The sequence below is a fragment of the Anomaloglossus baeobatrachus genome, chromosome 2 (assembly GCF_048569485.1).
Source record: "Anomaloglossus baeobatrachus isolate aAnoBae1 chromosome 2, aAnoBae1.hap1, whole genome shotgun sequence".
NCBI lineage: Eukaryota > Metazoa > Chordata > Amphibia > Anura > Aromobatidae > Anomaloglossus > Anomaloglossus baeobatrachus.
In genome coordinates, this window is record NC_134354.1 from 774,848,022 (window position 1) to 774,871,813 (window position 23,792).

General features: G+C 50.4%; 1 protein-coding gene across 8 annotated transcripts in view; it reads right to left on the bottom strand.

The window, feature by feature from the left end:
* GRM5 (glutamate metabotropic receptor 5) overlaps window positions 1-23,792 on the bottom strand; it is a 535,313-nt gene that overhangs the window by 109,305 nt on the left and 402,216 nt on the right. The window lies entirely within an intron of this gene.

Here is a 23,792-nt window from a genome sequence, read left to right on the forward strand (position 1 = left end):
CAATCCTCTATTTCTTGAACCGCCTCAGGCGACACAGTCCCCATCTCAAAGTCTACAGGCAACTTGCCAGGTCTGGCTCGCATCAGGTAAGCGGGGCTGCAGTTGGTCGAATTTACTGGGATATGGTTGTACAGGTCTACCAGATCTGGCAACTTCTCTGGCCATTGGTTCCTTTCTTCCAGCGGTAGGGTCTTCAGCATATCAATAACCACATGGTTCATTTTTTCGCACAGTCCATTGGTTTGGGGGTGGTACGGTGTGGTTCGGATTTTCTTACAGCCGTACATGTTACAGAACTCTTGGAACACTTCGGCCTCGAATGCAGGACCTTGATCAGTCAGTACCCTTTCCGGATAACCGTGAGGTCGACAAAAGGATGCCTGGAACGCTCTAGCTGCTGTTCTGGCTGTCTGGTCCTTCACAGGCACTACTACCAGGAAACGAGAGTAATGGTCCACAATGGTGAGGGCGTACACATAGCCTGACCGGCTTGGTGTTAACTTCACGTGGTCCAGGGCCACCAACTCCAGGGGCTGCTTCGTGACAATTGGCTGTAGGGGAGACCTTTGGCTGGCATCATCCTTCCGCCTCAGGTTACACGGGCCACAGTCTCGGCACCACTTCTCGATCATCTTTCTCATGTGCACCCAATAGAACCGATCACGGAGTAGGGCCTCCAACTTCTTCCACCCGAAGTGTCCTGCGTTATCATGATACGCTGCTAGGACCATTGGAGCATCCCTCTGCGGAACCACTATCTGCCAGACAAGTTCATTTGTTCGCCAGTTGACATATCTCTTGCAGAGCTTGCCTTGGTAGGTGAACAGTCGTCCCCTCTCCTTCCACAGCTGCTGGGCTTCCTCTGGAGCGTCTGGGCCAAGATGGGTCTCAGCTTGCGCTAGCTTCTCTTTGACCAATCGCACGGCCGGGTCACCGTTCTGTGTCTCTTCCCAATTATGGTGGAGTAATGGGTTGACCGAGACCTCGTGCTGGCTTGAGCGCTTCACTCCCACAGCATGCTCACACTGGGAAACACCTGGGTGATGGAAAGCCGGTAACTCTATCTCTTCGAGTTCATCCAGGTCTTCTCCAGACTCGGGTAAGTGAGGCATTCTGGACAGCGCATCAGCATCGCTATTCTTCTTGCCAGCCCGATACTTGATGGTAAAGTCAAAGTTAGACAGCCGGGCCATCCATCGCTGTTCCATCGCACCTAACTTGGCTGTTGCCAGGTGTGTCAACGGATTGTTGTCCGTGAAGATGGTGAACTTGGCCGATGCCAGATAGTGCTTGAAGCGTTCAGTCACTGCCCAAACAATAGCGAGGAACTCCAGCTTGAAGGAACTGTAGTTTTCTGGATTCCTTTCTGTGGGCCGAAGCTTCCTACTGGCGTACGCTATCACCCTCTCTCTGCCTCCCTGCACCTGGGACAGAACTGCTCCCAGTCCCACGTTGCTGGCGTCTGTATACAGTACAAACGGCTGGCTGTAGTCAGGGTAGGCCAGAATTTCTTCTCCCGTGAGAGCCCCTTTCAGCCGGACAAAGGATGTTTCTAGTTGGCTGCTCCATTCAAATGGAGGGCTCTGCTTCTTAGCCTGCTTTGGCTGGCCCACCAGGAGATCTTGAAGGGGCGCTGCTATCTTGGTGAAACCATCAATGAACCTTCGGTAGTAGCCCACCAGTCCAAGGAACTGCCGCACCTCCTTCACTGTGGTGGGTCTTGGCCAGTCCTTGATTACAGTGACTTTCTCCGGATCAGGTGCCACACCTTCTGCGCTGACCACATGACCCAGGTACTGTACCTTTGGCTTCAAGAGGTGACATTTGGACGGCTTGATCTTCAGGCCATATTTCGACAAGGACTCAAACACTTCTGCTAAGTGCTTCAGGTGGTCCTCATAAGTCTTGGAGTAGACTATGACGTCATCCAGGTACAACAGCACGGTTTCAAAGTTGTGGTGGCCCAAGCAGCACTCCATCAACCTTTGGAATGTCCCTGGGGCGTTGCAGAGCCCGAATGGCATACAATTGAACTCACAGAGGCCCATTGGTGTCGTGAATGCAGTCTTCTCCTTGTCCGCCTCTGCCACGGGAACCTGCCAATACCCACTGGTGAGATCCAAGGTGGAGAAATAGTTAGCTGACTTTAAGGCTGTTAGTGACTCCTCTATTCTGGGCAGTGGATAAGCATCTTTATGTGTAATGCGGTTAATTTGCCTGTAATCTACACACATTCTCATTGTACCATCTTTTTTCTTTACGAGCACTAGTGGAGCTGCCCAGGGGCTACAACTATCTCTGATAACCCCAGCCTCCTTCATTTCTCGTAACATTTCCTTGGCACACTGATACTGTGCGGGGGGTACAGGGCGGTATCTCTCTTTAATGGGATGATGATCACCCGTGGGGATTTGATGTTTAACCCCTTTCACCTGCCCAAAATCTAGGGGGTGTTTGCTGAAGACCCGCTCGTACTCCTGTACCACCCGGTAAACCCCATGCTTTTGGTGCGAGGGGGTGGAGTCGGTGCCTACATGTAATTTTTGGCACCAGTCTTCCAGCTGCCCCTTGGAGCCATTGTCTTCCGCCTGGTCGGACGGGATCAAGGGTTCCACTGCTTTAATGGTATTGTTGCTGACAGTGTACAGTTTTGCTACAGTGGCGTACCGGGGCAATTTGGCCTCCTCCTCCCCACAATTCAAGACACGGACGGGCACTCTCCCCTTGCGGACGTCCGCTACCCCTCTGGCTATCAGGACTCCAGGCCTACTGTCTGAATACACCGGTTCTACCAAGGCATGGTAATCCTGACCCTTGAGGCCTATTGCTGCCCGACACCATATCAACATTTCACTTCTTGGGGGTATTGCAATGGGGAGGGGGTCACTTACCCTCACACTGCCAATTTCTCCTCCGGCCAGCTCTACCTGCTGCCTCCTCATCAGGGCTCTGATCTCCCTCTGTAGGGCACGCTGCTGCCCGGAGCTGGCAGTTTCAGACGCCTGTTGCAACAAAATTATCACTTCGGCAATACAATTTTCTATCACATTTGTACCAATGGTTAGCAGTGGGTCAGATTCTTTGCGATCAATATCTACAATTATCATCCCCTGACATGGCAATTCCACCCGCCCCACTTTAATGGTTACTTCTTTGTACCCAATTTGAGGTAAGGGCTGACCATTACTGGCCACAATTGTTAAATCATCATCTGGGCCATGGTCAATGTCTGAATCAGCCCAATATCTTTTGTACAGTTTGTGGGGGATGGTTGTTACCTGGGACCCCGTATCCAGGAGGGCATTCAAAGGGATCCCATCCAGCACAATGGGAAGGACCGGTCGTCCTCCCACATACTTGCTGCGGCTGGGGTTTGAGCCGGGCTTCCTTACACCTGGGGGTTGGCTCCTGGCCCCAGGCTCGGCCCATTTAAAGGACAGCGTCGTGCAATGTGGCCCGCCTGGCTGCAGCGGCGGCAGATCGGTTGTCCTGCTGAATCATACCGGTCTGTGTCTCTGCCTCGGGTCGGCGGAATCCTCCTCTGTCGCATCCATGGGACGTCATCTGGGCTGGAGGCCAACTCGATTTTTGCAGGCGAGGGGGTCATTTGTAGAGACTGCACGGTCTTGGCAAGGGCAGCCACAGTCTTGGTCAGCTCCTGGAACTGCTGTCTGAGCTCTGCAGTGGGATCCTTATCCAGGGACTGCGCCTCAGCCCCTGCAGTGGCTCGTGTTGCAGGCACCACCCCGGGGTACGTGATAGCAAGAGGCCGGAGGGGTACTGGGTCATTCGGTGTAGATTCTCTCAGTACCCTGATGGCCTGGTCCTTAAACTTGGCAAAGTCCAGAGCAGGGTTCTGCAGGACCATGATACGCAGCTGTGTCCTGTGGGCGTCTGACAGGAGCCCTTCTATGAACTGCTCAGTTAGGAGTTTGTCTTCCTCACGTACACTCTCTGGGTCCACCTGTTTAACTGCTTTCAGGGCCTCTTGCAGGTTTAAGGCATAGTCCCTTATGCTGTCTGTGGCCCGCTGCTTGCACCCAAAGAATCTCATCTTTATCTCTGCTGCGGTGCGGGTGTCAAAAGTACTCTTTAGCTTGGCCAGTATCTGGGCTGCTGTCCCTTTATCTGTATCAGGCCAGGACTTCACTTCACGCTGGGCTGCGCCGGCTAGCTGTCCCATTACTATGGCCACCTTCTGGCTCTCAGTCAGCGGATACACCCGGAATAAGCTGTGCAGGCTTTCTCTGAAGTCACTCAAGGTATGGGACTCCCCGGAGTACTGCGGCAGCCATTCTGCTCCCGGTATGTACGGCATGGTGATCGGCATTACCGGCGCTACAGTGGGGGCTGGGGCGACGGCGACTGGGACTGCTTCGGCCGGTGCTGCGGCGCCTTGGGCGATGGCAGCCACCTGCTCTCCATCTGAGTCGGACATCTTCCTCCCCCTTAGTGAACCTTACCAGGCTCCGTTCACTTTTCAAATTTTCTTCCGGGTCGCGCGGGGTTAATAGCGCTCTGCTCTGATGGCGCGCTCCCTTCGCGCTCTTTGTCAGGCACGCCCCCCTTCTTCCTGCGCTCGGCGCGGCTAATGGCGGCGGCAATTTACAACCAGTACACAGTCTTTTAAGCACAATTCCTGCAGGCGCACAGTACCCGGTGGGACCGGGCACGAAATCCTGTTCGTGACGCCAAAAGTTGACTCGCCCACCCCAGGGCTATGGGACACCCGGTGCCGGGCCGGACTAGTCCGGTGGTAGTCAGTGGTGGCTGGGCCCGGCTCCGTGGCCCTGGTGGGTGTCAGTAGAATATGTGGCTGATGACTTTAAGTTTGTGTTCGTTACGCCACCTGTGGTATGCGGCTCTTAAGCCGCCGCTGCTGTGTAAGGCCTCCGGGGTGATGAAGTGGCAGCGATGGTGGTACTGCTCCCCACAGGTGGAGCGGTGCCCCGGGACACAGTTGGTGCTTGTGGAAGTCTATGGTGTTGTGTGACTAGCACGGTGCAGGGCCGACAAGCAATGAAAGAAACAGGCACAAACAGTAGTCTCTTTACCTTCTCCTCTTTTACTCGGCAGAAGTTTAGTCCAGGGAGACCGTCACAGATGGTAAAGATGGTCCGGCCGGCCTGGAAGTGCCTGGGGTGATCTTTGGCCAGTTGAGTATGAGGCCTACTCCTTAATCTTTCTTTGCTGTTTAGGACACTGCACTTTGGGTTAGCAATTGCCCTCTTGCTGCTGGGACCGGTGGTTCGCCCCTTTTTCTGTGGGGTAGACTGCGCAGGCCCTCTCTGGGGCTTCTCTGCTGGAGTCCACACCGGGCCCTTGGATTGCAGCTGTTCCTTCAGGTTGCTTCTGGGCCAGGGGCTTGCAGCTCTCCTGCCCTCCGGATTCGGCTACCAGGGACGGATTTTATACCCTGGCAACCACAGACTCCGATGTCCGAGTCTCTCCGCTGCCTCTCAGCTACTCCTGCTTCACTGGGCCAAGCTACTCCAGCTCCAGGCCCCAGTTCTACAGGACAGCTCACTCTGCGTCTGCTTCCTTCCACTTCTCCCTACAGACTAACCACTACTTCCTCCCTTCAGCCAGACTTAAGGAATGCTCCCTGAAGTTCCAGGTTCAGAGCTCCCTCTGCTGGCCGGAGGGAGAACTGTGTTGGGTGTTAACTTACTGGCCAGTAGATCTCCCAATTACCTCCAGGCTCAGCATTAACCCTTTGGGAGGGCAATGCTGTTGTGGCGACCAGGTCCTGGGGCGCCACATAGTCATGGGACCGGAAGTGTCGGGTGGGAGGCGGCGCGGCGCGCGACAAGCGTCCCTGGTTGCCCTGGACATTGCGCGCGTCATGGAGACACTAATCTTTCGTGATTTACACCGATTGGCGGATGCCTCCTTTTTAACTCACACTTCCCCTCACTGCACCACGCCCCCTGACGAAGGCTTCACAGCCGAAACGGCCGTCGGGTTGGACGCAGGCTCCGCTTGATCTCCACACTTGTCCAGGTAATAGCTGCATTATCTAACTATTGTCCCCTTGATGTTTGGGGCGTTGGGGTCCCTTCCATACTCCTCCATTTAAACCTTGTGCAATCCTTTTGAATTTGATTGTTCTATATATACTATATGTGATTGCCATGATCCATACAGGAGGTTTTTTGGTCTGTGACCCGCTTGTATTAAAGTATATATCTCATGCAGTTTTCCTGGTGGACTGTTGAATTACCTGATTATACACATAGGTATATCGGTTCACATGTAATCATTGCCTAATACATGAATTGATTATTTATGACTTGTCAGCAGTCTGTTAAAGATCATTTACCTATGTCCACACTTGTTAGTGCCGCCCCGCACCTATCCACCTAATAAAGTTTTTTCACCTTTGTACCCTGGACTCTGGTCGTAAATTTCTCTTGTTTGTAATTAAGTATAAACGACTTGTCCTAGTCCCCATCCACGCGTTGTGATCACTATGGTTTTACTATATTGTCACACATTTTCCTGGTAAATCATGGAGTGGCTGTGGCTTTTTCTGTCATCTACCTTTGATGTAGAAAAAACCTTTGTTTTACTCAACCTTTACATGCACCACCTTCAGCTGCACAAGATTCCTCCCACTTCATACTACAATTAACAGCTCTTGTAAATGAAAGCTATGAGGCGCATGCGCCATGAAGTCAACAATATAGTTTTGCGCATGCAGAACATCGCCCCTAGCTCTAGGGCATCTACCTTTGATGTAAAAAAACTGTGTTTTACTCAACCTTTACATGTGCCACCTCCAGCTGCGCAAGATTCCTTCCACTTCATACCACAGTTTTTAGCTCTTCTGAATGAAAGTTCTGTTGCGCATGCGCCATGAAGTCAACAATGTAATCTGATTAATGCAGAACATCGCCCTTAGTACATTTGCCTTTGATGTAAAATAAACACAAAACTGTTTTACTTACCCTACTTGGGTTCCGCATCAGGTCTCAGACAATATCTTGTTTTCTCTTGGTCTGTAGCGTTGATGTCATGTTGACAGCACTGCATCGCATAACTGAGCAAAAGTGGCCCACCGCCAAGCTCAATGACTGGCTGCAGCGGTGTAGACGTAATGTTTTCACTGCAGACAAACAAATGAGACTGGGGCAGCATCAGAGACTCAACGCTGGACTCGGGGAGGGTGAGGAAAGCAGAGTTTGTTTTTTTATTTACAACAAAACTGCGTCTGGAGACAGAACTTTCCTGATACCAGAAAACCCCTTACTATTTAACTGTAGACAGGTTTGTGGTGACTAAGGGTGGCTTTACACGCTGCGATCTCGCTAGCGTGCGTACCCGCCTCAATTGTTTGTGCGACAAAGGCAAATTGTTGCCGGTTGGCGCACAAAATCGCGTGGACCCGTCACACGGCCTTACCTGCCTAGCGACGTCGCTGTGACCGGCGAACTGCCTCCTTTCTAAGGGGGAGGAACGTTCAGCGTCACCATGACGTCGCTAAGCGGCCGCCCAATCAAAGCGGAGGGGCGAAACTGAGCGCGCCCACCTTCTTCCTTCCTCATTGCCGGCGGCCGCAGGTAAGGAGAGGTTCCTCATTCCTGCGGTGTCACACATAGCGATGTGTGCTGCCCCAGGAACGACGAACTACATCATCCAAGCAGCAGCAACGATATTTGGGAAGAGGGGGTGATGTCACTGATGAGCGATTTTGAACGTTTTTGCGACGATTCAAAATCGCTCATAGGTGTCACACCCAACGACATCGCTAACGCGGCCGGATGTGCGTCACAAATTTCGTGACCCCAACGAGATCGCTTTAGCGATATCGTAGCATGGAAAGCCACCTTAAAGGGGGCTTCACACACTACGACATCGCTAATGTGATGTCGTTGGGGTCACGGAATTTGTGATGCACATCCGGCCGCATTAGCGATGCCGTTGCGTGTGACACCTATGAGCGATTTTTCATCATCACAAAAACGTGCAAAATCGCTCATCGGTGACATGGGGGTCCATTCTCAAATATCGTTACTGCAGCAGTAACGAAGTTGCTCCTCATTCCTGCGGCAACACACATCGCTCCGTGTGACGCCGCAGGAACGAGGAAGCTCCCCTTACCTGCCTCCCGGCCGCAATGCGGAACGAAGGAGGTGGGCGAGATGTTCGTCCCGCTCATCTCCGCCCCTCCACTTCTATTGAGCGGCGGTTCAGTGACGCTGCTGTGACGTTGCTGTTACGCTGAACGAACCGCCCCCTTAGAAAGGAGGCGGTTCGCCGGTCACAGCGACGTCGCCGGACAGGTAAGTATGTATGATGGCTCTGGGCGATGTTGTGCGCCACGGGCAGCGATTTGCCCGTGTCGCACAACAGATGGGGACGGGTACCCACACCAGCGATATCAGTAACGATATCGCAGTGTGTAAAGCCACCTTAAGGCCGTGCTTTTGCTGCTTTTTTATGCAAATCAAAAGCTGCTTTTTACAGTACAAGTAAAAGCTATGAGATTTCAGAAATCTCCGCAAACGCTTGTTTTTTTTTTTTTACTGCCTGAATTGGAAAACTGCTGTGTTTTTTAAAACTGCCGCGTGTCACTTCTTTCAGGGTTTTTGCAGCATTTTTTGTAGACAGCAATGTGTAAGTGCAAAAACGCTGCTATCAGATTTAGCATTTTTTGGGGTGAAATAAACACGAGTATAGCGGAATGTGAATCCCATTTGTTGCTGTGATTTTCCCGTGTCTTGGCAGCCTCACATCAGCGGTTAGCTTCTCCTGACTCCAAGTACAGTTTAATTAAATTAGTGATAATGAAATTAGTGATATGTGTGAAGTAAACAATGCCCGGCCAATTAAACGTCCCCCGCTGGTTTTACTTTTGCATTTGTATTTTTTCATGAAATTATGTAACTTTGGATCACTGCTGCGCTTTGTACGTGGATTCCGCTTTTTTGCTCAAAATAATCAAAATTTTTTCAGACATAAACATTTTTTTCCCCTAAATAATTTATCAATTTATCCCTTTTTCCAAAAATGGTTTATGGTGTCACATATGACTTGCACTGTGGATGGCGATACAGATGAAAGCAATGATGAAAGAGGAAGCATCCGCTGTCCGCTCCATGCTCCATCACTCTCCACCTGCGTCTGCGCTCTGACGTCCAGTGCAATGGGTGCGATGATGTCACTACTGTGTGCCTGCTGCGCTGAGATCTGCAGAGATACAGAACAAAAGCCGCTGCCGAGACTGAAGCACTGGGGGACCGAGGAAAGGGGAGTAGTTATTTGTAAATGAGCGGCCATAGTACTATAAGGATGAGTATGGGGTGTACATTAAATATATGGAGTACAATACACTATATGGACTATGGGGTGTACATTATAATATATAGAGTACTATGGGGGGTGCATTATACTATATAAAGGACAATGGGGTGTACATTATAATATATGGAGTACATTACACTATATGAAGGACTATGGGGTGTACATTATAATATATGGAGTACATTACACTATATGAAGGACTATGGGGTGTACATTATAATATATAGAGTACTATGCGGGGGTGCATTATACTATATGGAGGACTATGGGGGTGCATTATATTATATGAAGGACTATGGGGTGTACATTATAATATATGGCGTACATTACACTATATGAAGGACTATGGGGTGTACATTATAATATATGGAGTACATTACACTATATGAAGGACTATGGGGTGTACATTATAATATATAGAGTACTATGCGGGGGTGCATTATACTATATGGAGGACTATGGTGGTGCATTATATTATATGAAGGACTATGGGGTGTAAATTATAATATATGGAGTACATTACACTATATGAAGGACTATGGGGTGTACATTATAATATATAGAGTACTATGGGGGTGCATTATACTATATGAAGGACTATGGGGTGTACATTATAATATATAGAGTACTATCAGGGATGCATTATACTATATGAAGGACTATGGGGTGTACATTATAATATAAGAGTACTATGGGGGTGCATTATACTATATGGAGGACTACGGGGGTGCATTATATTATATGAAGGACTATGGGGTGTACATTATAATATATGGAGTACATTACACTATATGAAGGACTATGGGGTGTACATTATAATATAAGAGTACTATGGGGGTGCATTATACTATATGGAGGACTATGAGGGTGCATTATATTATATGAAGTACTATGGGGTGTACATTATAATATATGGCGTACATTACACTATATGAAGGACTATGGGGTGTACATTATAATATATAGAGTACTATCAGGGGTGCATTATACTATATGAAGGACTATGGGGTGTACATTATAATATATGGAGTACATTACACTATATGAAGGACTATGGGGTGTACATTATAATATAAGAGTACTATGGGGGTGCATTATACTATATGGAGGACTATGAGGGTGCATTATATTATATGAAGGACTATGGGGTGTACATTATAATATATGGCATACATTACACTATATGAAGGACTATGGGGTGTACATTATAATATATGGAGTACATTACACTATATGAAGGACTATGGGGTGTACATTATAATATATGGAGTACATTACACTATATGAATGACTATGGGGTGTACATTATAATATATAGAGTACTATGGGGGGTGCATTATACTATATGGAGGACTATGGGGGTGCATTATATTATATAGAAGACTATGGAGGATGAATTTTCTCTATATGTAGGACTAAAGGGTATATGATATGGAGGACTATAGAGGGTGTATTATACTATATTGGGGACTAAGAGGTGCATTATATGATATGTAAAAATATGGAGGATGCATTATACTATATAGAAGACTATGGGGGGCATTATTCAATATGGAGGACTATGGAGTACATTACATATGGAGGACTATGGAGGGTACATTATATTATGTGGAGGACTATGGGTGTGCATTATATATGGAGGACTGTGGAGGGTGCATTATATTATATGGGATACTATGGAGGATGCATTATATTACATGGAGGACTATGGCTGGTGCATTATATTATATGGAGAACTATGGGATGCATTATACTGTATAAAGGACTGTGGGGGTGCATAACATATGGAGACCTATGGTAGGGTGCATTATATTATATAGAGGTTACAATATATTATGTGGAGGACTAAGAGATGCATTATACTATATGGAGGACTATGGGGGGTGCATTACACTATATCAAAATCTATGTTGAGGCCATTATAATATTTCAAGGGCTATAAGGGAGCCTTTATACTTTATGAAGGGCTATTTGAAGTTATTATACTTTGTGCAAGCAATTATACAGCGTGAATGATTGCGTGGGGTCCACCATACTGTGCGGAGGGCTGTGTGGAGTCATTATACTGTTTGGAGGGCTAGTGGGGGCCAGTATACAGTGTGAAGTGGTATGTAGGCCCATGATACTGTATGTAGGGCTGTGTGAGGTTCATAGTTGAGAATCATGCTGTGTCGGGGCCACCATATTTTGCTGGGGTAGGTGAGGGAATACAGTAGGGGAGCGTGTGGAGGAATTCAGAGTGGGGTAACATCATACTTTATGGGTTCAATGAAAGGGGAATCTAGAGGCTTCAATAGGAGGAGAATTACGTTGAAAGGGCTGAAAAGTTTATTTTTTTTGGGGGGGGGGCCCAATTAGAATTTGTTTGCTATGGGGCCCTGTGATATAATATATTGCAAAGTTTATGATATTCACATGTCATACTTGGTATTGATTCATGAAAAGAATGGTGCATGGGGCGCACTTTCCCCACCGTCTGGCTCTGTGGTTGTTCTTGAAGCCTTCGCCTGATAAACCTCTCCGCAGTGAATTGCTCTTTTCACTTATTAGTATTCCCTTTTAGGTTGTGCGGCGTCTTTTCACGTTGCTTTTGAGCCGTAGCCTGGCAGGCTCGCCGCTCTGAAGTCTCCGCACGCGGCTGATTTCTTTGATCTTATCAATATGACATTAATTATGGGTTTTGTGGAATTGACTTGTAGCATGTTCATTTATTTAGTAGAAGTTTTTGAAAAGTTCAGCTCCTCAGATTCTAAATTGACACGTTTAATCACCTTTTATCAAAACCTACTACGGATTTCACCCCCTTTTTCATGTAAAAGGGTAAAATTCAATGTGAATTCCACAATACGAAATCCATGTTCATGGCCAATGAAACTCCACAGATAGACGCGTATAGGATAAACATCTAATAAAGTGCAGTAGTATCACGCTTTCAGTATGTGCAATGTGAACGCTGCTAGAACCATGTGATAAGAAACTAGTCGGCACCAAATTTTTGACTGGAGAATAATATGATGTAGAAACTGGATGTTCTTTTCAGGCGTACATGTGACGCCCTGGCCGGGCCAGGTAGTCACAGAGAGGGTCCCGCACTACACCAGTCCCCTAACAAGGTGAGAGCAGTTAAACAATTAAACCCTAGTCACCCCCCTCAGTGCTTGATGGACACACCAGGGGGCGGGGCCAGGCGGTTGGACACGCCCACCGAGGAGTTCAGATGGCCTGGGGGCGGGAAAAGTAGTCAGATGAGTTTAGGAGGTGAAGTAAAGTGGAAGCAGGCCTGTGTGTCAGGTCTGCAACTAACTGACAGGTGCCAAGGTTGGAGCTCGGGCACCTTTGGCTAGGAGGCAGACGGACGCCTCTGTCTGCAGGAGCCGGGAAGACGGCTCGGTGGAACCGGGATAGGGTAGTGGCCCGCCGATACCGACCCGGGGAACCGACTCGGAAACCGGAGCACAAAGGGGGGTACTCAGACCCTGAAGCTAGGTCCAGCAGCTACTGGGGGCTAGCTAATTAACTGATTGCGGCCAGGACTAGAGGTTCTGTCCTACCCAAAGTCCCGACTGAAGACAACAGCCCAACGAGGGGGATAGAAAGCCACCACCACGGCAGAGAGATCCCATGGGCCAGCGTATGCGGGCAAAGGGCTCCTTAGGCGACCACAAGCCGGGGAGCGGACTCCTGGCGCTGCAAGCGCAGGTAGTCCACCATCACACAAATGGTGCAGGAAAAAGGCAGAGACCACCAACCGGGTGGGGGACTAGACTGCAGCCAGCTGCGGGCACTGACCACCATCACCTTGGTTTACCAGAGACTTGTGTGTGTTACTAATTGTGAGTACATCAGTGCCCTCCGGCCGCCCATCTCCATGCACCTCCCAACTCTCCCCAACGGGTCCCGGGGCCACCATCCCTAAACACGGAGGGGTTAACAACTTGCTGCGCAACATGTCCCCCGGGTGCCCCGTAACTGCAGCGGTGGTGTCCACCTTCACCACAACCCGTGGTTGGCGTCACAAACTCAAACACGGCTCTGGCCGTACACCTACGTCCCCCCAAACCGCCAATCCCTTTTAAATCGGAGTGACCGTGGACCCCCGGGTCCGGAGACCCTTGAGCCACCCACTGAAGGTCCGGACCTGAGCGGCTCGGCTGCCGCCGAGCACGGGGCATCACATACATGTCTATACTACGGTAGAGGTGAAGTTTCCAGGGCTTTGTACCCTTTCGGTTGGCTGAACGAGGAGAGCCAATCAACTCGGGCAGTCCCAGTTTTGGTGCAAAAAACTTAAAATGACTTATTGGGCACAAAACTTAATGGTTACAAAAAATGGTACTTAAGATCACGGCATATGATATAGAGGCTTGTGGTTACAATATGTGGTACAGATGTTTGGAATGAAGAGGTCTTTGGGCGGATAATTGTCGGATACTGTCTATTGCAATAGATGCCTCATACTTACAATTATTTAACATAGGTGTTTGGTGGTTACTAGGGATGATCGAATATCACAAATATTCGGCAATATTCAGCTTCGCGAATATCCGACGAATAGGTCGCCGCTCTGCGAATATTCGATGCGCAATGTAAGTCTATGGGAAGCCCAAATAGTTGCTATTCGGCAACTAATCGGGTTTCCCATAGACTTACATTGCGCATCAAATATTCGCAAACAGTCGAATAGCAGCGACCTATCTGGCGAATATGGGCGTAGCCGAATATTTGAGGTATTCGATCATCCCTAGTGGTTACAGTTTTTTGGCCCAGATGGCTGGTGGGTACCATCTTTTGGCCCAGATGGCTAGGTGAATATAGTCTTTTGGCACACATGGCTGGTGGGTCCAGTCTTTGGCACAGATGGCTGGTGAGTACAGTCTTTTGGCACAGAAGGCTGGTGGACATAGTGTTATGGCACAGATGCTTGGTAGTTAGAGTCTTTTCACTCATATGCTTGGTGGTTACTGTATTCTGGCATACACTGTGTGCAGAATTATTAGGCAAATGAGTATTGTGATCACATGATACTTGTTATACATGTCGTCTTACTCCAAGCTGTATAGGCTGAGAGCCAAGTACCAATTAAGTAAATCCGGTGATGTGCATCTCTGTAATGAGGAGGGGTGCGGTGTAATGACATCAACATCCTATGCAGTGGAAACTTGGTTTACGAGAATAATCCGTTCTGGGACTGTGCTTGTTAACCAAGTTACTTGTCTAGCAACGCAAGATTACCCATAGGAAATAATGCAATGCAGACAATTCGTTCCACAACTTGTTAAGTGTCCCATCCTGGTCCCCTATTGTGCCATTCCACACACACACAAACACGCACACGCACGCACACACACATATTATGCTCCCCTTACCTTCTGTTCCATCATCGTCCTCTTGGTTCTTCCAGTTCGCCAGTACAGGATGTGTATCGGGTAACCATCGCGACCGATGCCAGAAATTCCGCTGCCAGAGCTCTGACGTCAAAGGCATGAGCTGCTTGCCTCTGATTGGTCAGCGCGCTGCCTTTAAGTAGCGGCTGACAGCGGAAGTTCCTCCATCGTCGCGATGGTTACACGATACACATCCTGTAACGGCGAACTACGAAAACCAGGAGGCCAGCGATTGAACAGAAGGTGAGGTGAACATAATATGTGTGTGTACGTGCGTATGTGTGTGTTTGTGCGTGTTTGTGTGTGTTTGTTTGGACTGCAAGAGCAGGACAGAGCGCGGTGGATGTACGGAACCGGAATGTGTGCGATGAGTATTTTGCTCGCACGGCAAAACTTGCTCGTAAACTGAGTTACACATTTACAGCAAGCTTTGCTCGTTAAGCGAAATACTCACAAACCGGTTTACTCGTTAACCGAGGTTCCACTGTATAAGGGGTGCTTAATTCTTAAGGCAACTTCTTTCCTTTGGCAAAATGGGTCAGAAGAGAAATTTGACGAGCTCTGAAAAGTCCAAAATTGTGAGATGTCTTGCAGAGGGATGCAGCAGTCTTGAAATTGCCAATATTTTGAAGCATGATCACCGAACAATCAAGCGTTTCATGGCAAATAGCCAACAGGGTCGCAAGAAGCATGCTGGGCAAAAAAGGCGCAAAATAACTGCCCATGAATTGAGGAAAATCAAGCGTGAAGCTGCCAAGATGCCATTTGCCACCAGTTTGGCCATATTTCAGAGCTGTAACGTTACTGGAGTATCAAAAAGCACAAGATGTGCCATACTCAGGGACATGGCCAAGGTGAGGAAGGCTGAAAAACCACCACCTCTGACCAAGAAACATAAGATAAAACCTCAAGACTGGGCCAAGAAATATCTTAAGACTGATTTTTCAAAGGTTTTATGGACTCACGAAATGAGAGTGACTCTTGATGGGCCAGATGGATGGGCCAGAGGCTGGATCAGTAAAGAGAGCTCCACTCCGACTCAGACACCAGCAAGGTGGAGGTGGGGACTGGTATGGGCTGGGATCATCAAAGATGAACTTGTAGGACCTTTTCGGGTTGAGGATTGATTGAAGCTCAACTCCCAGACCTACTGCCAGTTTCTGGAAGACAACTTCTTCAAGGAGTGGTATAGGAAGAAGTCGGTATTGTTCAAGAAAAACATGATTTTCATGCAGGAGAATGCTCCATCACATGCATCCAACTACTCCACAGCGTGGCTGGCCAGTAAAGGTCTAAAAGATGAAAAGATAATGACATGGCCCCCTTGTTCACCTGATCTGAACCCCATAAAGAATCTGTGGTCCCTCATAAAATGTAAGATCTACAGGGAGGGAAAACAGTCCACCTCTCGGAACAGTGTCTGGAGGCTGTGGTGGCTGCTGCACGCAATGTTGATCGTAAATGTCGCGGGCGGAGGCGGGGACGCAGCGCTCTCCCTACTGCTCGGGTCCGGCCGCCGCCTCTGCTGCTGCGGCCTGCTGCTGCTCGGTGGCTCGAGCGATGGATCGGATCCCGGGGACTCGAGCGGCGCTCCTCGCCCGTGAGTGAAAGGGGATTGGTTTTTGGGATAGTTTATTGTCCGTGACGCCACCCACGGTTGTGGTGATTGTGTGGACACCACCGCTGCTCTGTATGGGGATCCCGGGAGCGGTGACTGGGAGCAGCAAAGTTGTTAGTTCTCCCCTCCGTGGGTAGGGGGTGGTTGTCCCGGGGCCCAGAGATGAGGTGGGGGATGCTGGATGGCAGGGCCGGTGCAGGGCTTGGTAGGGTGCAGGGACGCGGGGGCAGCGCTGTGCCTGACGGCACTGTGGTACTCACTTAGCCTGAGACGGTGACACAGTTCTCGGTAAAACACATGGCTGGAAAGACTGTTCCCACGGACGGCTGCTGTTGCTTTTCCCAGGTAGTTGACGGTGACGGTCTCTGTCCCTGCACCTAATGAAATGTTGGTAGCGATGGGTTCCCACCGGCAACCCGCTCCCCGGCTTGGATATGGGCCGGCGGAGCCCCTCTTTGCCCGCAGGCGCTGGCCCTGAGAAACTGGTGCCTTGGCGGTGGCGGTGTCTCTCTACTACAGTTGGACTGTTGCCTTCAATCGGGACTTAGCTGTTTGGAGACCCAGGAGGTCCCCTTCACTGACGGATTTGGCAAATTCACGGCGACTCCTAGCCTTGCCGGGATCCGAAAGGCCCCTGCCAATGGTGCTGGCTTCTCTTCGTATATCGCTCCGGGACCGCCGGGCCACCCTCCTTCACGGTCCTTTCGGCAACCTCCAAGCAGCCTCTCCTGCAGACAGTCACCGCCGTCTGCTGACCTTGCTGTCTGGGCCCGGGGCACACACCCGGACCGACTTCAGGCTCTCTAACTGTCACTTTTCTCTTCACTTTTACTCCTCTCACTTGCTCTACTACCACTTCCTTCCACTTCCCTAGCTTAACTCAACTGCCTGGTTTTCCCGCCTCCAGGACTGTGAACTCCTCGGTGGGCGGAGCCAACCACCTGGCCCACCCCCTGGTGTGAACATCAGCCCCTGGAGGAAGGCAACAAGGATTTTAGGGTAGCTTCGGTGTACCTATCCGGGGTGTAGGGTGTGATGGTGTCATGACCTGTGACCCCTGGCTTGCCCAGGGCGTCACATTCCTCCTTAGAAAAATGCAGACCGTCCAACACCGGTTTTATTTTTCTGAAAATATAAAAAGAGAAAACACAATACAAATAGAAAAACATCATCCCACAGCGGGAGGCACGGTACTTAAACGTTACGGAACATTTTTAAACGGTTGCTGCTGCCGCTCTCTCCCACCCAAGTAACCTGGCCCTGATGCTGCCTCTAAGCAACAGGCAGCACCCCTTGACCCCAGTCCTGAACCAAGTTACCCGAGCGGAAGCTGTCCTTCCCCTCCAGAGGGTAGCCACCGGTTCCGGTGGTGGCTGGGCACCAGCCTGCTCCACTGCGGGCCCTCCCTCCAACCTGCCTCTCCGGAGGCGGTAACGGTAAGCTGCAACACAACATATTTACATCCCACTAACGTTTGTGGTTGCCCTGCACGTTCTCGGGCTTGTCCGTAAGGAGTCCCTTACGCAACTAGATGGTCCCTTCGGGGCCAACACTGCCGGCAACGGCCGGTTCCAAATCACGGTTGATCAGGTAAACTTCATCGGTTGATTATTTTCATTTGCAAACTTTTTCAAACTTTCAAATACACAGACACTTCCTCCCGTCCGAACGGGGACGATGCAACGGTGCTCCGCTGCCTTACTCGGATTCTTCGTCATCTGCTGGATCCTCTGCCACCAGCATATCAAACATGCAGTGACAGGCTTGCTGTGACATGGGCGCCCGGTATCCATTCCCACCATTTCTCGCGGTGTAATAAACTACCGGTTCCCCCACATAGCGGAGACGCTCACTTGTCTCCTCACCTTCACGGGCGGGCTCAGCACCAGAGCTGGAGTCGCTGGAGTCACTGTCACTTGTATCTGCGTCAGGCGGATTGCCGCCAGCTGCCGCAGCCTCCTGATTTCCAGTATCCAGCTCCTCAGCTCCTTCCTCTGTAGCGTGGGGCAGTAGGTCAGGTTGGCCAACACTAAGGCACCCCCGAAGTAACGGTACGGGTGAGGCGTGGGTCGATATTGGGCCGGGCCCCTCAGCCGCAGCGGCCGGTCCTGGTAGGACATAGGGACGTGGGTCACCAGTTGGCTCCGCCACCTCTGCTTCCGCCCCGCACATCGGGGTAGCTGCAATCAGCATTTCCATCTCATCAGTCCACTGCTCCATCATCTGGAAGATCTGCCTCTGTTGCCGTTGGTTGAACGCAACTACTCTGGCCCTCATCCACGCCACGGTCCCGGGCTCGGGCACGGAACCCGGTGCAATCACTGCCGGAGCCTCCAACACATTTTCAGTAAGGGGCTTCGGTTCTGGTGGCCTCTGGGGAAGCAGTTCAGGGCTGTGCCGGGCGTCTGCAGCCGGTCGGTCCGCTTGGGCGGACGGGCAGGGTACCGCTACCGGTTGGGCAGGTAGCGGGCCTAGTGGCGGGGCAGCAGCGGCTAACGCGGGTAGCGGGGGAGACAACAGGGTGAACGGGTGTAGGCCGGGCCCCTCAGCCGCAGCGGCCGATCCCTCGGGAATACAGGGACGTGGGTCTCTTACCCATTCCTCCAAATCCTTCTCCACCTCGCATCTCTGCATAGTAGCCACCACGTCCACCATGCCGGCCTCCCACTCCTCCAGGAGGAGCTGCATGTGGGCCTGCAGATGTTGATTCAACGGGACGGTCCGATCTTCCACCCACGCCGCTGTGCCGGGCGCAGGGGTTTTGCTGCTATCAGCTGGGGCGGACATCCTTGCAATCGTACTCTCCAGGAACTACCAACAAGATGGCCGCAGAGTCCTGGCGTCTCTGCTTTTATAGCCGCGGCTACATGCGACCAGTCGCCATTTCGTCCCCCTCATCCTCTTTTCGGCCCCCTCCTTTATCGGAGCGGGGTTTTGGCCTTCGCTACTCGAGAAGACGCTCGAGCGAGAACTTTTCGCGCCACAGATGGCGGCTTCTGCAATTTTCTGGCCGGATACCTCCGGCGGTAACAAGGCGCACCTCTACCCAACGGCAGAGCGGTAAGATCCTGTTCGTGACGCCAAGTTGTCGCGGGCGGAGGAGGGGACGCAGCGCTCTCCCTACTGCTCGGGTCCGGCCGCCGCCTCTGCTGCTGCGGCCTGCTGCTGCTCAGTGGCTCGAGCAATGGACCGGATCCCGGGGACTCGAGCGGCGCTCCTCGCCCGTGAGTGAAAGGGGATTGGTTTTTGGGATAGTTTATTGTCCGTGACGCCACCCACGGTTGTGGTGATTGTGTGGACACCACCGCTGCTCTGTATGGGGATCCTGGGAGCGGTGACTGGGAGCAGCAAAGTTGTTAGTTCTCCCCTCCGTGGGTAGGGGGTGGTTGTCCCGGGGCCAGATGCACTTGGTCATCTATCATCTATCATCTGCCATCATCTAATCACCATGTCTATCTTCCCACAGGTATGTCAATTCATGCACTCTACTTTTGCACTATATCTGACCTGTTCTTTCTTTGCTTCAATATCTTCCTGACATCCTCCAGCATCTCACTGTGATCTTTCCCCCCCTGTTTAGCACCCCCCTTTTATGACCTTTGTTTATTTTGCCTATGTTAAGCTGCATCTTCTTTTTTTTTTTTTTTCTTTGATTGAGTGATCAAGGGGTTAGTCTTGCACCCCACCCCTTCACAGCTGAGTGCACTTGTATGTGTATATAGTGGGGCAAATAAAAGTCTGCACAAGACTTTTCGTCTGCACCAATGCAAGTATGCACCATATAAGTATGATGCATTGAATTGGGCCGGAAGTGACCGGAAGGTAACAGCAGACATAGTCAATGTAAATAATGTTTGTGTTTCTAGTCACTCTCACCCCTATAATACTTCACTTTTTATCGCTCCCTCTGATCCCTAAAGCCAGTAATGAACTATCCATCTCTCCCTCCATCCTCCCCACCCATCTCACCTTCCCCTCAGATATTTTCCTCCACATTTCACCCAGTGTCTCCATATACACACGTCCATCTCATGGCCTCTCCTGCTCCCACTTACTAACACTGTCACTGCTTCTCCTCACTGCTGGGGATATTGCTCCAAATCCTGGTCCTCCTCACCGCATCCCTATTGTCACTTCAAACCCTCTCCAACAACCTAACACAAATTTCCGCAACCTCGCAAACCTCATACCCATTCACCCAGCCCCCGCTCCCCCAGTCCCACTAACAGGAGCTCTATGGAACGCTCGCTCTGTCTGCAACAAACTATCCTATATTCATGATCTGTTCATCACTAATAAACTCTCCTTCCTCGCGATCACAGAAACCTGGCTCACCCCCTCTGACACGGCCTCTCCTGCTGCACTTTCTTATGGTGGTCTCCAACTCTCTCACACCCCCCGCCCCAGTAACAAGCATGGTGGAGGAGTTGGTTTGCTCCTGTCCGACCAATGCTCCTTTACACCAATTCCTCTACCACCCTCTGTCACGCTCCCCTCTTTTGAGGTGCACTCCGTACGCATCTACGCCCCCTCCAACCTTCAGCTGGCTGTCATTTACCGCCCTCCAGGGCCAGCCACTGCCTTTTTTGACCATTTCACCACCTGGCTACTACACTTCCTTTCCACCGACATCCCCACCATCATTATGGGTGATTTCAATATCCCCATTGACACTTCCCACTCATCTGTCTCCAAACTTCTAACACTCGCTTCCTCCTTCAGCCTCACCCAATGGTCTTCTGCAGCTACTCACAAAGATGGCCACACGCTGGACCTCATCTTCACTCGCCTCTGTTCCCTATCTAACCTCTCTAACTCACCTCTCCCCCTGTCTGACCACAACCTACTCACATTCTCTTCCCTCTCTTCTCCAAGTATGCAACCCCCCCTCCACAAATTTTCATACCCTCGCAGAAATATCAAACACATTGATTTACACGCCCTTTCTCAGTCCCTTCTCCCCCTCACAGACATTGCATTTCTACATGATGCAGATGCCGCTGCAACTTTATACAACACTACAATCTCTGCAGCTCTTGAATCAGCTGCCCCCCTCACACACACCAAAACCCGCACAATCAACAGGAAACCCTGGCACACAAGGCAGACTAAAGAACTTAGACGGGCTTCCAGAATTGCTGAGCGCAGATGGAAGAGGTCTCATTCCACTGAGCACTTCATTGCATATAAAGAGTCCCTCACCACTTTCAAGTCCACACTCACTGCTGCAAAACAAACCTACTTCTCATCCCTCATATCTTCTCTCTCTCACAACCCTAAACAGCTATTCAACACTTTCAATTCTCTCCTCCGTCCTCCGGCACCACCTCCCTCTCCTCTCATCTCAGCTGAAGACTTTGCCTCTTTCTTCAAGCGGAAGATTGACAACATCAGAGCAAGCTTTGGCCCACAATCACCACAGCCCCTCATCATAGCTACTCATCCCTCTTCCTCCAAATCCAGCTTCTCCACCATGACAGAAAACAATCTCTCCACTCTACTCTCAAGATCACATCTAACCACCTGTGCACTGGACCCGCTCCCATCGCACCTCATCCCCAACATCACCGCAGTCCTCATCCCAGCCCTAACCCATCTCTTCAACCTATCACTAGCAAGTGGTGTATTCCCTTCATGCTTTAAACATGCCTCTATTACACCCATCCTCAAAAAGCCCTCCCTTGACCCATCCTCTGTGTCAAACTATCGCCCCATATCCCTTCTCCCCTATGCCTCAAAACTACTGGAACAGCATGTCCATCTTGAACTGTCCTCATACCTCTCCTCCTGCTCCCTCTTTGACCGGCTTCAATCTGGCTTCCGACCACATCATTCTACCGAAACTGCCCTAACCAAAGTCACCAATGATCTACTAACCGCCAAAGCCAAGCGACACTACTCTATCCTCCTCCTCCTGGACCTGTCCTCTGCCTTCGACACAGTAGACCATTCCCTCCTACTACAGATTCTCTCATCTCTGGGCATCACAGACTTGGCCCTATCTTGGATCTCCTCATACCTAACCGACCGAACTTTCAGCGTCTCCCATTCTCACACCACTTCCTCAGCTCGCCCCCTATCTGTCGGTGTCCCTCAAGGCTCAGTTCTTGGACCCCTGCTGTTCTCCATCTATACCTTCGGCTTGGGACAGCTCATAGAGTCCCACGGCTTCCAGTATCATCTCTATGCCGATGACACACAGATCTACCTCTCTGGACCTGACATTACCTCTCTACTAACCAAAATACCACAATGTTTGTCTGCTATTTCATCCTTCTTCTCTGCACGATTCCTAAAACTTAACATGGACAAAACAGAGTTTATTGTCTTTCCTCCTCCTCACTCACCTCCTCCAACAAGCCTTTCCATCAAACTTGATGGTTGCTCACTCACCCCAGTCTCACAAGCTCGTTGCCTTGGAGTAACCCTCGACTCTGCTCTATCCTTCAAGCCACACATCCAAGCCCTCTTCAACTCATGCCGATTACAACTCAAAAATATCTCCCGGATCCGTGCTTTTCTTAACCAAGAATCTTCAAAAACATTAGTGCATGCCCTCATCATCTCCCGCCTCGACTACTGCAACCTCCTGCTCTCTGGCCTCCCTTCCAACACTCTTGCACCCCTCCAATCTATCCTAAACTCTGCAGCCCGCTTAATCCACCTCTCCCCTCGCTACTCCCCAGCCTCGCCACTCTGCCAATCCCTTCACTGGCTTCCCATCGCCCAACGACTCCAGTTCAAAACATTAACCATGACATACAAAGCCATGCACAACCTGTCTCCTCCCTACATCTGTGACCTAGTCTCCCAGTACCTACCTGCACGCAACCTTAGATCCTCACAAGATCTCCTTCTCTGCTCCTCTCTTATTTCCTCTTCCCACAATCGTGTACAAGATTTCTCCCGTGCATCCCCCATACTCTGGAACGCTCTACCTCAGCACATCAGACTCTCCCCTACCGTGGAAAGCTTCAAGAGGAACCTCAAGACCCACCTCTTCCAACAAGCCTACAACCTACAATAGCCCTCAGCCCAGTAGACCACTGCGCAACCAGCTCTGTCCTCACCTATTGTACCATCACCCATTCCCTGTAGACTGTGAGCCCTCGCGGGCAGGGTCCTCTCTCCTCCTATACCAGTCTGTCTTGTACTGTTAATGATTGTTGTACGTATACCCTCTTTCACTTGTAAAGCGCCATGGAATAAATGGCGCTATAATAATAAATAATAATAATAATAATAAAATAATAATAATGAGGTGGGGGATGCTGGATGGCAGGGCCGGTGCAGGGCTTGGTAGGGTGCAGGGACGCGGGGGCAGCGCTGTGCCTGACGGCACTGTGGTACTCACTCAGCCTGAGACGGTGACACAGTTCTCGGTAAAACACATGGCTGGAAAGACTGTTCCCACGGACGGCTGCTGTTGCTTTTCCCCGGTAGTTGACGGTGACGGTCTCTGTCCCTGCACCTAATGAAATGTT